The sequence below is a fragment of the Cricetulus griseus genome, chromosome 2 (assembly GCF_003668045.3).
Source record: "Cricetulus griseus strain 17A/GY chromosome 2, alternate assembly CriGri-PICRH-1.0, whole genome shotgun sequence".
In the NCBI taxonomy this organism is placed as follows: domain Eukaryota; kingdom Metazoa; phylum Chordata; class Mammalia; order Rodentia; family Cricetidae; genus Cricetulus; species Cricetulus griseus.
In genome coordinates this window covers 417206396-417221337 of record NC_048595.1, presented here as the reverse complement: position 1 = coordinate 417221337, position 14942 = coordinate 417206396, and the positions used below count along the sequence as shown (strand labels likewise).

General features: G+C 45.5%; 1 protein-coding gene and 1 long non-coding RNA gene across 6 annotated transcripts in view; one reads left to right on the top strand and one right to left on the bottom strand.

Moving 5' to 3' along the window:
* Positions 1 to 1067: 1067 nt before the first annotated feature.
* On the bottom strand, positions 1068 to 3494 carry LOC107978612. The gene is made up of 2 exons (XR_003481503.2): positions 3358 to 3494; positions 1068 to 2140 (listed from the first exon to the last, which is right to left on the bottom strand). It is a non-coding gene; the product is annotated as an uncharacterized LOC107978612 (long non-coding RNA).
* Ino80d (INO80 complex subunit D) overlaps positions 2224 to 14942 on the top strand; it is a 68268-nt gene continuing 55549 nt past the window's right edge. For 2 of the 5 annotated variants that reach the window (XM_027397051.2, XM_027397047.2), the window contains exons 1-2: positions 2225 to 2386; positions 11209 to 11307. The gene's annotated coding sequence lies outside the window, so the exon portion shown is untranslated. Of the gene's footprint in view, positions 2387 to 2656; positions 2785 to 2907; positions 3045 to 11208; positions 11308 to 14942 lie in introns of those variants that run through there. The other 3 variants (XM_027397050.2, XM_027397048.2, XM_027397049.2) reach the window with 3 other exon arrangements.

Below are 14942 nucleotides of genomic sequence, written 5' to 3'. Positions count from 1 at the left end.
ATAAATACCTGGAAAGGGTGGTGTGGAATGGGACTAATACTAGCTAGCACTTGAGAGGAAGGAGGATGACTATTAGCCTGAACTACATATTAAGTTCAGGACCAACTTGGGTTATAAAGCAAGATCCTATTTCAAAACAAATAAACCAAAGCAAAACAAACCGCAAAATTGTAAACATAACACAACTTCACAAGTAAAGGTTCCTAAGGTGTGAGGAACTGGTAAATTTTAATGTCTGTAGTTTTTCCCATCAAAAAGGGAGGTAAAACTCACAGAAGGTATTATATACAAATTTAGATCATAAAGTTCCACAGAAAAATAGTATCTGAATTTATCTTAAAGTTATAACTCAGAAATAGGAATTTTAAGCTGGAGCTATCAGCTACTCATAAATGATTTTGTAATGGATTTTAAATGAAAATCCTCATTCCCTTGGAACATAAGAAAAACCTGGCCATTTCCTACTGTGCTTCCAATTCATCTGCAAGGAATTCTCCACAAGGAATTCTCCACTACAGTTCTGAGTAAAAGCCAGTCGGCAGCACCTTGCTGTCACCTCCACAAGCAGAACAGCTTAACTTTGATCCTGATTGCATGCTAAAGTTTGCTCTTAAAAAATAAATAAATAAATAAATAAATAAATAAATTCTGGGGCTGGAGAGATGGCTCAGTGATTACGAGCACTGGCTGCTCTTCCAGAGGACCCAGGTTCAATTCCCAGCACCCACATGGTAGCTTTCAGCTGTCTGTTAACTCCAGCTCCAGAAGGATACAACACCCTTACACAGACATACATTCAAGCAAAACACCACTGCACATAAAATAAAAATAAATGAATCATTTTTTTTTAAAAGTAAGTGCACGACGTCCTTGCAGTGTATGAAGTTACTCAACAGTCCCGTACCACTTTGGAAGTTCTGAACATTTCAACACTAGGAAGAATAAACACACCTCTCAATTCTGTGTTAACGAGAGTAGATAGAAGAACTGTATGCAATGCACCAAAGCCCCGGACATTAAATTATCTATACAAATTGAAAGAAAAATAACACAAATGAAATCCTAGATGTCATTCTTAATACACAATTTTACTGAAAGAAAATCCAAAGCATCTTTCCTGGTAGGTTAACAGGAGTCATCTTTCTTCTTGGGCAGCTAGACCATCACAGGCTTGGTCTGTTGTAAGGAGACTTTAAATACACAGTGCTTTGATTTGCACTGTGAAAAATAAACAGCTGTATTAATGCCTTTCTGGACAGCCAATAGGTTTTACTTACATTGCTTTGAGAGAAGACAAAAGACATCTCTTTACAATTGACTTGTAGCACCCTCAGTTTCCTGGACACCAAACCCACAAAATCCTAACTGTAACCCATGAAAACATAAACACGCATACATACAATACAAACGGGCAATAAAATAAACACAATAAAGTGACCTATAAGTCTCTGAGGTGCCTGTTTACAGACTGACCACCAGATACAGAACTTGGACCTGCCATAGAGAAAACTCATTATTAGCCTGAAAACAAACCAAACCAAAACAAAACTTAAGCTACCACTATCACCATCATGGAAAAAAGTTAAAATGGAAAACAACAATATCGTAAAACCTGTGTCTTGTAAAGATTTCTTTCCATCAGAAGGTGCAGAAACATTCCCCCCCACGGAGCAAATGAACTCGCTTCAGTTTTCTTCCCTTGCTTTTCAGACCCCTAGGCGCCGGTGTAGACCGCGAGTGTGGACTTTTTCCAGAGATGAGAGGTAGAAATTTGTACTTTATCCGGAGCCGGTGCACTTTTTCCCTTGGCCCCTCTTTTCTCTGCCTCCAAGATGGTAGGAAAGTTGTCGTTTCGGAGGGCAGAGGAACTGCTCTATGGTGTTATGTCCTCGCAGTGCCTGTAGTGGTGCTGTAGGAGGCTGCTGTCTCTTCCAGTGCAGGCGGGCAGCCCTGCCTTCTTGGCTGGAGAGTACATTCAGGGATTTCCCCTTAATGATCACCGACCCTGGGAACACTTTTTAGTTTCCAAAATAAAAATATGATCCTCACCCCTCTTGTTCGACAGGGAAAGACTCTCTGAAGCCCAGGGCGGGAGCAGTATCAGCCGAGCTTCCTAGTCCACTGGCAGCGCCTCTCTGATCTGTCAGCCCAGTGGAGGGAAAAGGGAGGGGGGAGGAAGGAGGAGGGGAAAAAAAAAATCAGAAAAAAAAAAAAAAAAAAAAAAGGCAGCTGAAAGGTAAGCAGAGGCGGCCCCAGGCCCGGCCCACATCCCCGGGCTCCCGTAGGGCGGCGGGCTGGGCCGCGCAGGCAGGGCGGGCGGCGAGCGCGCTTACGTGAGGCCGGGGATTCGCCGGCCCACGCCAGGCCGCCGGCGGAGAATGAAAGGGTGAGTGGGGCCGGCGCTGGGGGTGGGGGCCTGGGGGACTGGGGGCCTCGGGGACGCCCGCAGGCAGCTACGGCGGGGGTTCCGGCGGCGGACTGAGCGCGGCGAGTGGCGCGGCCTGCGCGGGCCGGGCCTGGGGAGTGCTGCGGAAGGGGGGCGCCCTAGGCCTTGGGCCCCGCGGCGGCCGCGCCCTGCCCCCCGCGCCACAGGCCTCCCGCGCCCCTGGGGTCCCCCGGGCCTCGGGGCGGGCGGGCTGCGCGGCGGGCTGTATCCTGCGCCGGCCCCAGGCTCTCCCGCGGGCGGAAGGCCGGGGGCGGGACCGGGGCGGGGCCTTGGAGTGGAGAGTGTGCTGCAGCCCCCCGTCCCCGGGCATCGCGTAGACAGACGGGCCCGCGATTCCGGTAACTGTTGGGTTTATTTATCCCCCTCCGCGGCGCTCCGGACGGCCTGGCCGGGGCGGGGCGGGCGGCCTGGCGGGCGTGGGGTGGAGGGGCGGCGAGAAGTCAGGTGCAGCCGCGGCCCGGAAAGTTTCCTTTTAGGCCCGAATTGGGGGTTGCCTTCTCTCCGGGGAGCCCCGGTCCTAGCGCCGGGGACCCCCCGAGGGCGTGGGGGAGAGCACTCGGCTGGCTTGAAACTCTTTGCCAGTTCCTGTCCATTCAAGGTACTCCGCCCCTGCACCCCTCGCCCGCGCCCCACCCCACTCCCCTGGATCCCCTTCGGGGCTGCCAACTCCAGCCCATTCCCCAAGAGCTCCCAGGCCCGGGGAGAAGCCTTCTCTTCCGGTTTGGAAAAGTTTGCAAGGGATTTTTCTTAGCGATATTAGTTAGTGCCTGGGCTCTGGGGGGTGGGAAGGGAGGAGGTAGATTCAGGTGCTGTTTCTCTTGCACAGCCTTTGCCCGTCGTCGCCCCCCCCTTTAATTCCGAACCCCACGGAACAGGGGTGGGGGTGTTCCTTGCTCATTTATTACCCCCACCTTTGCTCCCGGACTCCTTTGGGTCTCCAGTCCCCTTTCTGGACAGCTCCGGGCAGAAAGATAGTAAGTAGGAAGCAAGAGAGCAAACTGTCAGGGAGAGGGGCAGGACCAGGCAGGCTTCTGGAGCAGTCCCCAGTCCCCAGCCCGCCCCCCCCCCCAATGGTTTTAGGAGTTTTCCCCTCCGATTTGGTCACTGTCCGGTAAAACTAACTCAGAAACTGAAGCCATGGGGTGGTGGGGGGGACGGGGACCGCGGCTGACAGACGTTGCAGAGAATTCAAAATTGGGAGGAAGGAACTGGAGAGCAGGGCGGCTTTTGAAGTAAGGTCTACCTGCAGTTTAAGGAGCAATGTTTGGTTTGTTCTGATGGTAACTGTTTAGCTTTGTGTGGTGTCCTTAGATGTCTGTCTAGAATTAGAAAAATGGGGGTTCTTAAGGACAGTTAAAGTTGTGATTGCTACAGCTCAGGGGTCTGTGGAGGAGCCCGGTGAAACTGAACATAGACTTTGGCTTTGGCCTACCTTATAAACGAACTCGGTTTTGGTGCCAATAACTCTGAAACTTTTTTCTCTTCTTTTTCTTTCACGTATTAGACTTAAACTTCCAAGTCTAGATTTCCTTCTTTTCAAGGATAGGCTGGACAACAACTGACCACCTCCTGGTTGTTGTTTAGTGTTGAAATTGCAATGTCCGTGGCCCTGCCACCCCCAGCCCCATCGTGGGCATGTGTATAGAGTTCAATTTGACCTCTTTTATTAGTTCTGTTTTTTTGTTTTTGTTTTTCACTCAGAGTTTGGGGCAGAGTGTGTGTGTGTGTGTGTGTGTGTGTGTGTGTGTGTGTGTGTGTGTGTGTGTGTGTGTGTGTGTGTTTTCTGCTTGGTTGCAGGTTGAGGTTGCTGGCAGAGGCAGTTCTGTTCTGATCACTCAGCCCACAGAGCAGTGGTAGTGAAGAACTGTCTGTCAATTGCAAAGGCTCGGGGTAATCCATGACTTGGTCAGCACCGACTTCAGTCAGGCTCCTTCCATGATTCTTAACAGGATCCTTTGCTTTTGTCTGGCTAAAACAGAACTGTTTTCTCACAGTGTTAGTTGCCCAGCCATTTAGACTTGTGCCTAAGAAAGTCTTGATACATGAAGATGGTGTGGATTTTGTATCAAAATGCAAATTACATGTAATGGTTCTTTTATCATTATTGGTTAATTGAAAGTGCTTATTGATTAGGGCGTTTCATGTATGTGTGGAGCAAAATCATTATTCCTGTTATGGTCCTTATTTTTAGAGAAAACTGTATAGAAGAAAACTCATTCTGGAATATTTTAAAAGTTGAAAGAATTCTTGCTATTTTGTAATATGTTGTTTTGTTTGGTTTTGTTTTTTGTGTTTTCGAGACAGGGTTTCTCTATGTAGCCCTGGCTGTCCTGGAACTCACTCTGTAGACCGGGTTGGCCTCTAACTCGGAGATTCATGTATTTAATGCTTATCATTAGCTTAATATTCTTAGTTTTAAAAACTGTACATGCACAAATACTGAAAGTTTATGTTTTTTCTCTCATCCTGGCCCAAACACTTTAATTCCCTTTTGTAAGCCACTTATGAGCTATTTTATTCCTGAGGAAACGGTAAATTTGATGTTTTAAAAGTTAATTTTATTTCAAGCTAATAAGAGACTTTCTGGGAACATACTGAATTGTTTTAAATTGAAAGGGACTGTCTTTTTCACTATGAGTTGTTTGGCTTAAAAAGTAGATGTTTAATTTGTAAGTCTGAAATAATCAACTTTTCTTTTCTCTGAAAGATTTCATCTCCATTGTGTTTTTTCTTTCCAGAAAATCATATTGCTGCTATATTTTAAATTTTATTTTATTTTTTTGTGTATAGGTGTTTTGCCTGCAGGTGTTTCTGTGCACTGTGTGGGTGTTGTGCCTGGGGAGGCCAGAAGAGGGTGTCTGAAACTCCCTTGGAACTGGAGTTTCAGATGGTTATGTGCCATTACACTGGGTATTGGGGATGAGCCCTGGGTCCTCCAACAGAGCACCTGGTGCTTTTAACTTCAGAGGCCTCAGCCTGGCTCCCGTTGCTACTAATTTTAGAGGACTGAAAATTTTAATTTAGACAGTCTGCAGTCTGAGGACTTAAATGTGTTAGTTCAACCAGTCACTGTCTTTTCCTTCGCAAAGATCTTCTAGGTTAGTTCTCAGCAATCTCAGTACGGAACAGGGTTTTGTTTCTGGAAAGGTTGGCTGTTGTGTCTGAAGACAGCTTCTTTCCACACCTGGTCCCTTGTGAAGCCGTAGGTGAGACTGACTCAGGGCTGCACTGGATGTACTGTAGGGTGAAGACAGCTATGTTCTCACTTCATTGGCTGTGAGCCTCTCCCAGAGGCTGGGTAAAATTTTGACAATGCTCCTGCCCATTTTGAGATTTGTGAGAAACTTAAGTTAAAATGTTAGTGCTCCTGCATTTCCTAACCTGATTTAAGGCAGAAGATCACTTGGTTCTAACTTTCACACAATGTGATTTACCTTGTTTATTTATATTTATTTTGGAGCCAGGGTCTCACAGCCTGGGACTCATTGCTTAGATTAGGCTGGCCATTTACTCAGTGATCTTCCTGCATGTAGGTGCTGGCCTTAGGGATGTGGGCTACCATGACAGCTGTAATTTACTCCTAAAACTAATTCTTAGCCAGGGATGATAGTGGATGCCTGTATTCCAGGACCAAAGGATCTCAGTTTCAAGGCCGGCCTGGCTACATAGTATGACCCTACTGACTGCTCCCCTCCCCCCATCCCTGTCAGGAAAACCTACAACTTTTTTTTGCTGAGATCTCTGTATCATGCCATCATCTAGTTAGACATGGTCGGGCCGGCTTTGGGTTGTGCCCTGCTCTGATCCCATTTCTTCTTAATCTTTGGTTTCTTTCACAGGACAGGGAAAACAAATTCCTTGCTATAAGGATTAGATGTTTCTTCTAGCCCACTCTGTGTTTTTTAGTGACACCATCTAAATAACATCTTGTTTGTTTGCTTTTTTTCCTTACTAAAAATAGTACATTCTCATACTATATTTGGAGAATAGCCCTATCCATCCCACTCAGGATGATAACATTTCAGTGCCTTTCTTCTGTTTTTCTCTTGAGTGTGCCTACAGCATAAGCATGAGCTTAGAACGCTGAAGGTAACACCTTCAATCCCAGCACTCGGGAGGTAGAGGCAGGAGGATCTCTGTGAGTTCAAGGCCAGCCTGGTCTACAGATCGAGTTCCAGGACAGACGACAAAGCTACACAGAGAAACACTGTCTCCAATCCCCTCCCCCCGAAAAAAGTTTGGGCTTTAGAGTCAAATTGATCTTCAATCCTAGTGATATGACACCTTATAATTAAAATTAATCATTTATTTATTTATTTATTTATTTATTTATTTATTTAGAGACAGGGTTTCTCTGTATTGTTTTGGAGCCTGTCCTGGAACTTGCTAGGTAGACCAGGCTGGCCTCGAACTCACAGAGATCCGCCTGCCTCTGCCTCATGAATGCTGGGACTAAAGTCGTGTGCCACCAACGCCTGGTAAAATTAATCTTTTTTAATGTTACTGTATTTTATTATGTTTGTGTGTGTTTGTGTTTATACCACAGCATGCATGTGGGGTCAGAGGACAACTTGCAGGAGTCCAGTAAGAGTCCAGCTTTCTGATTCCATCAAGTGGGTCCCAGGGATGGAACTCAGACTGCGAGGATTGGCAGCAAGCACCTTTACCTGAGAAGCCACCTTGGCAGCCCCTAAAACTAGTCTTTTTTTTTTTTTTTTTTTTTTTGGTTTTTCAAGACAAGGTTTCTCTGTGTAGCTTTGGAGCCTATCCTGGCACTCGCTCTGGAGACCAGGCTGGCCTCGAACTCACAGAGATCCTCCTGCCTCTGCCTCCTGAGTGCTGGGATTAAAGGCGTTCGCCACTAACGCCCAGCCCTTAAAACTAATCTTAAATAAAAGTTAAATTCTAAGCTGGGCGGTAGTGGCACACACTTTTAATCCTAGGGAGGCAGAGGCAGGTGAATCTGTGCATTTGAGACCAGCCTGGTCTACAGAGTGAGTTCTAGGGTTCCATGGGGAGACCTTTTTAAATAACAACAACAACAACTGGAGAGAAGTGCATTGGCTGCTCTTCCATAAACTCAAGTTTCATTCTCAGCACCCACATTGGGTAGCTCACAACTGCCTGCTCCTGGTGTCTGATACCCTCTTCTGGACTACAAGAACATCAGCACTCACACATTCATATATATATCCACACATAGATCCATCAAATTAAAAACGGGGCTGGAGAGATGAGTGGACAAATGCAGATGCTGGGTCCTCTAGGAGAGCAGCAGGCACTCTTAACCACTGACTCTAACTCCAGATCCTGGGGCCCAGACACACACAGACCACACAGAATCTCATGATTAGAAATGAAAATATTTTAAAAATTTAAAATTGATTTTATTAATCTTAGCTTCAAGCTGGGACTGGCAGCTTGTCTGTAATCTCTGTTCTTGGGAGGCTGAGGCAGGAGGAGGATCAAGAGTTTGATGTCAGTCGAGCTGCATAGTGAGTTTAGGCCAGCCTGAGCCAGAGAGAGGCTTTGCCTCAAAGAAACAAACATTGTCTCAGTTTCTTCCTTCTTCCTCGGTGAGATACGCACTGGTCTTACCTGGATCTTGGTGGGGCTGTGGAAGATGAGGGTCTGCACCTTGGAACAGTAGAGGAGCATGGGGGGGTCTGGTTTGCTGTTTTTTGGTACTGTCCGTTGAACTCAGGGCCTTTCAATCTCTACTATTGAAGTGAATTTGGTTGTTTTGTTTGGTTGTTTTTTTTTTGTTTGTTTGTTTTTGTTGAGACAGGGTTTCTCTGTGGCTTTAGAGGCTGTCCTGGAACTTTATACCAGCTTGGTCTTGAACTCACAAAGACTCGCCTTCCTCTTCCTCCCCCCCCCTGCCTCCCCAGTGCTGGGATTAAAGGTGTGCACTACCAAAGCCCCCCCCCCCCAAGTGAATTTGAACTTTTCATCCTCCACAGCTGACTGTCCTGAAGATTAGTATTCCCTTCGTGGCTTTGAAGGCCTGGTAGTTTGAGGTCTTGGGAAGCTTACTCTGGAATGACCTGAGAAGGCGACAGGAGTGAATGACTCCAGTGTTCCATCATTCCTTTAGCAGATGAACTATCTTGTGTCTGCTCCTACCCTGACAAAACAAAAAAAAAAAAAAAAAAAAAAAACAAACAAAAAAAAAACCAACAAAAAACATGTTTGTTTGTTTGTTTTGGTTTAAAAAGAAAGACAGAGTATGACCTTGAACTTCTGAACCTCCAGTGTGGAGATTTTAGGCATGCACCACTGTTTATTGGTTATTGAACCCAGGACTTCTCCAATTGTTGACAAACTCGATACCAAGCAACCAAGCTGTTGCTCTAGGTAGCTCCTCCTTCTCTCCTCCCCTACTCTGCTCCTCCCCTCTTTTCCCCCTCCCCCATCATAGAACTTTAGTCTGGTGGAGAACACTTAGAAAACTGGTATTTACAGCCTTGAATGGGTTAGCCTGGGGGAGGGAAACCTATTTTCTACTCTTAGGTATTTCAGGAGGTGAGACCTGCAAGTATGAATAAATGCCTAGGGACAATAGAGTGTTCTATGTTGCAAATTGTAGTTCTTTTGTGGCCTTGGACCATGGGGAGTGGTGGTGTAAATGGTAAGCAGAAACCCTGTCTGCTGGGGTTAGGAGTTTCTTTTAAATTTACAAGTGACCCTGAGGGTCTTTGGCCAAGTACATTACTTAAAATAAAGTTGACTGAAGGTGTCTAAAGGGTAGGTAAATAAAGGGGGGCAAGGCTGGATGCTCCCCAGAAGACAGTGAGGAGGGATGGAACTGAGGTGGCTGTGAACAGGAGGTGGCAGAAGTCGATTAGAGGGTAAGGGACCTCACAAGTGTGGCTTTCATGGAGATGCAGGTGGGGTGGGAGGCATCCTGAGTGGGCCAGCCCAATGGTAGACCAGGTAGTGACTGTCTGGAAGTGAAATGTGGACATGGACAGTTTGTGCACTGGTTTGAAATCTGGAGTCAGATCCACATTAGAAATGACAATGACTGCTCTGGAAATGCTTATGTGACTTGCACTTTGTGTGTAACTTAGTGACTTTACAGATGGAACAGATTGTACAATACCTCGGTCTTGAATATTTAAAAATTTCAACCAGGTGCTGACCTGAAAAATAATAAATTTTGTGAGAAATTTTAAATCCTGAAAACTTGGAAGGTCTGGATCTAGGACTGGATTGCAACTTTTGGTTTCTTTGTTGAGAAAAGGTCTCATGCAACTCAGGGTGGCCTTGAACTTGTAGCTACCTTCCCACCCAGCTGCTCTTTCCTTTTTTGAGACTATCTCACACTAGTTCTACTTGACCCGGAATTCACAGACTTGAATTGACCACATTCCTCCTGCCTCAACCTCCCTAGTGTTGAGATTACAGGTGTGAGCCACCACACCCTGTGACGTCGGCTGCTTTTTTTTTTTTTTTTTTTATAATTCAGTAATTTGTTGAAACTTGTTGGAGCCTTCAGAAGAGCAAAGTTTGCTGGAGTCTGCGTGTGGTCCACTTCTGCCCCTTTCATCATGGGCTGCTATAACATAAAATAAAAAGACTTGGCCGGAGTGCCCGCTGAGTGTGGAGGCAGGGGAGAGGAGGCTACTGACTGAGGCCAGGAGAGGCATTTCTGAGAGAAAGAGGTCCAGGGTGTCACAAGCTCCAGAGAATAAGTAAACTAGATGGATTCAATAGCAGAAGAGCTTAGTTTCAGATTCTTAGAACAAAAGAATCTGCGTTTAGTTTTTCTCCTTTCCTGCAGTGTAGGGTTTTCTGCATCAGTCAGGTCAGTGGCAGGGATTCAGTAAGCGCTTCTAGTAAAGAATTATTAACTGCAGTTGATTGATCTGCAGTTGCAGATCAGTTGTGTGTGTGTCTGTGTGTTTGTGTGCACCATTGTTTGGTGTGTGTGTGTGTGTGTGTGTGTGTATGTATGTATGTGTGTATATATGTTATGTTTGCATGCATCCTGGAACTTACTGTATAGACCAGACTGGCCTTGAATTCAGAGATGCGCCTGCGTCTGCCTCTATTCTTTTTTTTTTTGGGGGGGGGTGGTTTTTCGAGACGGTTTCTGTGGGCTTTGGAGGTTGTCCTGGAGCTAGCTCTCGTAGACCAGGCTGGTCTCCAACTCACAGAAATCCGCCTGCCTCTGCCTCCCAAGTGCTGGGATTAAAGGCATGTGCCGCCACTGCCTGGATGCCTCTGCCTCTTATTAAGCGCCTAGGTTAAAGGCGAGCACGCCACCAAGCCTGGCCTCTGTTAGTGTTTTCTGTCAGAAGAAATCAATGCCTTTCGAACTCCCAGAGATCCACCTGCCTCTGCCTCCTGAGTGCTGGATTAAAGGCGTGTGCTATTAACTCCCGGCTGCAGAAAACATTTTTTAGATGTAGATTTTTAATGTGGATGGATCTCAGGAGAAACTTCTCAGTGTATTCTGTAACTCTAGCCCCAAGGAGGTAGGAGGGCCTGAATTAGTGGAGAATTACACTGTACCATTCAGGAAACCACTAGCATCTGGAAGAGGGCATTTTAGCACCGAAGATTTGGAGATAAAAATGATAATACTAATAAATTACCACTTACTGCTTCTTTTTTTTTTTCTGCTTCTAATAGTAGTTAAAGTTAAGTGATTACTATGTGCTGGGTACCATGCTAGGCATGGGTTCTTGAAATTACCTAATTTAATTCTACTAAGCAACTCAATGAAGTACATAACAATTATCTTCCCTTTACAGATGAGAAAATTGACCAGATTTGTGCCCCATCCCTGATCCCAGAGGCAATGAGTGATCTCTCTGCTGCATAAGCTGTCCTTAACCTTTCTCTTAAGTCAGGTAAGGCCATTGAATTACTTTAAATTCATAATGTGAATTTATTTGTGCACTCGTTTTTTGAGGAGTCTTGGACCAGGTATTTGATAAACACTTTCTTTTTAAATTATTTTGGCTTACTTGATTATGACTCTATATTTTGGGAGAAGGGTGGTTTTCTCTTTCAGTCATATCTGTTGATATATTTTTGTCTTCAGTCAAATTTTACTATATTTTACATTGATGTCTGGACTTTAGGGTTTAAAATTAGTATATTATAATTTATTATAAATTATTAATAATTTATTATTAAATGTACACTGGTGTTTTACATGTGTGCCTGTCTGGAGGTGTCAAATCCCCTGATACTGGAGTTACAGACAGTTGAGGGTTGCCATGTGAATGCTTGGAATTGAACTTGGGTCCTCTGGAAGAACAGCCAGTGCTTTTAACTGCTGAGCCATCTCTCAAGCCCTTCAAGCCATCTCCAGCCCTTCAAATTCATTTCTGAAAAATCAAGTAAAAGAAAACCTTAAAGTTTGAAGTCTGGAGCAGGAGACTGAGTTTTTTTTTGTTGTTGTTGTTTTGTTTTTTCGTGACATGGTCTCTCTGTGTAGCCCTGGCTGCACTGGAACTGGCTTTGTAGACCAGGCTGGCCTTGAACTTAGAAATCCGCCTGCCTCTGCCTCCCCAGTGCTGGGATTAAAGGTGTGCACCACCACATCCCCCCCCCCCTCAGTTTTTTTTTTTTTTAAGATTTTATTTATTTATTAAGTGTACAACATTCTGCTTCCATGTATATCTGCACACCAGAAGAGGGCACCAGATCTCATAAGGAATGGTTGTGAGCCACCATGTGGTTGCTGGGCATTGAACTCAGGACCCCTGGAAGAGCAGTCAGTGCTCTTATTCTCTGAGCCATCTCTCCAGCCCTCCACCTCAGCTTTTTAAAGAAGTATTTTTTTATCTTGTATGAAACAATATAGCTTAGTTTTAGCTTTCAGTTTGTGCAACTTTCTTTTGGTATTTGACTGTAGCTGTAAGAAATAATTGTAGGGACTGGAGAGATGGCTCAGCAGTTAAGAGCTCTGACTGCTCTTCTAGAGCACCTGGGTTCAATTCCCAGCACCCACATGGGAGCTCACAACTGTCTGTAACTGTCAGTTCCAGGAGACCTGACACCCTTTCAGAGACATACATGTAGGCAGAACACCAAGGCACATTAAATAAAAATAAATTACACACACACACACACACACACACACACAAAGAAATACTTGTATAGTCTTTGTGAAGTATTAATGTAATGCTTTTTAAGAATTATTTAAGGTCCAGGAGTCTAGTTCAATGTTCCTATCCTGGCCTAGCATAGATGAGGCCCTGGACTCACACCTCAAAATACAAAGAGGGGATTATTTAATAACAGCTGTACATGTTAGACACTTTGAGGAGACAACCTGGGATTAAGAGTTACTATTAGCCGGGCGGTGGAGGCACATGCACCTGTCTTTAAACCCTGTACTCCTCTAAACCCAGCACTTAGGAGACAGAGGCAGGAGGATGTCTGTGAGTTCAAGGCCAGGCTGTTCTACAAAGTGAGTTCCATGGCTGTTACAAAAGAGTTACTATTAGTGGGCTGAAGAGATGGCTCTGAAGGTAAAGATGTTTGCTGCCAAGCCCGAGGACCTGCGTTTGACCCCTGGGAGCCACATGTTGGAAGGAGAAATCAGAATCCTAGAAGTTGTCCTCTGAGTCTACATGTGTGCTGTGGCACACATGTGCACCCCTCCCCAAACAGATGTGGTGAATACTGAGAATTATTATTTGTTTAGATTCTATTTAAATTAATTCAGTTTTCATTTAAGATTCTGTGTTGAGGACTGGGGAGATGACGTAGGAATTGCAAATCTGAAGGCCCGAGTTTGCGTTCCTGGAACCCATGTTAGATACCGACTTGATGGTATGTAACTGGGATCCTAGTACTCCATGGCCAGATGGGACTCGAAGACAGGAGACTCCTTCTGGACTCCTGGTAGTCTGGAGGCCAGCTGGCCTGAGGTGTGAAGTGCAGTGGAAGGTGAAGACTGATGCCAGTCTGACTTCCAGGCACATGCTGTGACGTCTGTGTCATGGCACGTGTGCATCCACATACACACTCACACACCATGTGTACACAAAGCTACAGAAATAGTTTTATAGAAGTTTCTGCATTAAGCATGCATGAATTAAAATTTGATAATGCTCAGGAAACTGCTGGCCCCCTGGGAGCTTGTTTTCTAGGAATTAAGAGGGCAGGACAGAGAGACTATGTGATTCGTGTCCACACTGGACCACACCAAAGTACCCTCAAGAGCAGACACCCACTCAGTTGTTGGGGATTTGTGTGCTGAGGTTGGTTTGTTTTTGAAACAGGGTCTCACTATGTAGTCCTGGTTGGCCTAGAAATCCCAATCCCAGTGTAGACCAAGCTGACCTTGAACTCCCAGAAATGGTTTTTGCCTGAGTTCTGAGATTAAAGACATGTGACACCATGTCTGGTGCCTGAACTGTATTTTTAAAGATGGGTTAGTGGGGCTGAAGAGATGGCTCAACAGTTAAGATTGTGTGTTGTGTTTGTAGAGGACTGGGTTTAGTTTTCAGTATTAATATTGGGTAGCTCATACATGCCTACACTCCAGCTACAGAAGCTCCACTTTGGGGTCCACAGCACCTGTACTTACATGCGCGCGCACACACACACACACATACATATATATAATATACAATATATATGTTACACACACACACACACACACACACACACACACACACACACACACACACACGAGGGCTGGCCAGAGAAAGGGCACTATATAGAAATGAAGGGAAGATTTGGTCTATTACTATGGGCAGATGAATCTGTCTGTTCTGAGTCTTGGTGAGAGCAGAGGGGCCCCAGATATCCAGAGCTGTAAAAGCCTGCCAAGAGTCCTCCCCTCCCCTCTCCTCCCCTCCTCTGTCCTCTTTTTCCTTTTTCCCCTTGTTATTTTGTTTAAGTTAAAGACAAGCGCTAAATGGAGATGGAACACCAACTAGGAGATACATTAACTTTAGAGTTTATTGGGGGGGGGCTCGGGGGAGAGAAAGACAGACAGACAGATGAAGGGGGAGGAGAGACAGAAAACATGGAGGTACATGCTTAAAAGGGGAAGCTTGCACATGCATACTGAGTCCTTATGCAGCCCCAAGGAGTGTAGCCTTGACATGGCCATGCAACACAGGGCCCTTTAAGCTGCCTAAGTATCTGCCTGAATGCCTAATGCATGTCCCACCCATTGTTAGGGGGCTGGGTCAGCATACCAGGTTCCAACACCCCCTCCCTCCCCTCCATCTCCCCTTCCTTCCTCCCTTTCTAGATTTAGTTACTTTGATTTAACCTGCATTGGTTTTGCCTATGTGTGTGTCTGTGCACCTTGTATGTATAGTGCCATGGAGGCCAGAAGAAGGTGTCTGATCCCTTGGAACTGGAGTTACAGGTGGCTCTTAGCCCCATGTGGATGCTGAGAATTGGACTGAAGTCCTCTGGAAGAGTACTAAGTGCTCCTAACTACTAAGCCATCTCTCCAGCACCCTTACTTCTTTTCTTTTGGACATATCGTATGTGGATTATAATCTTCTAT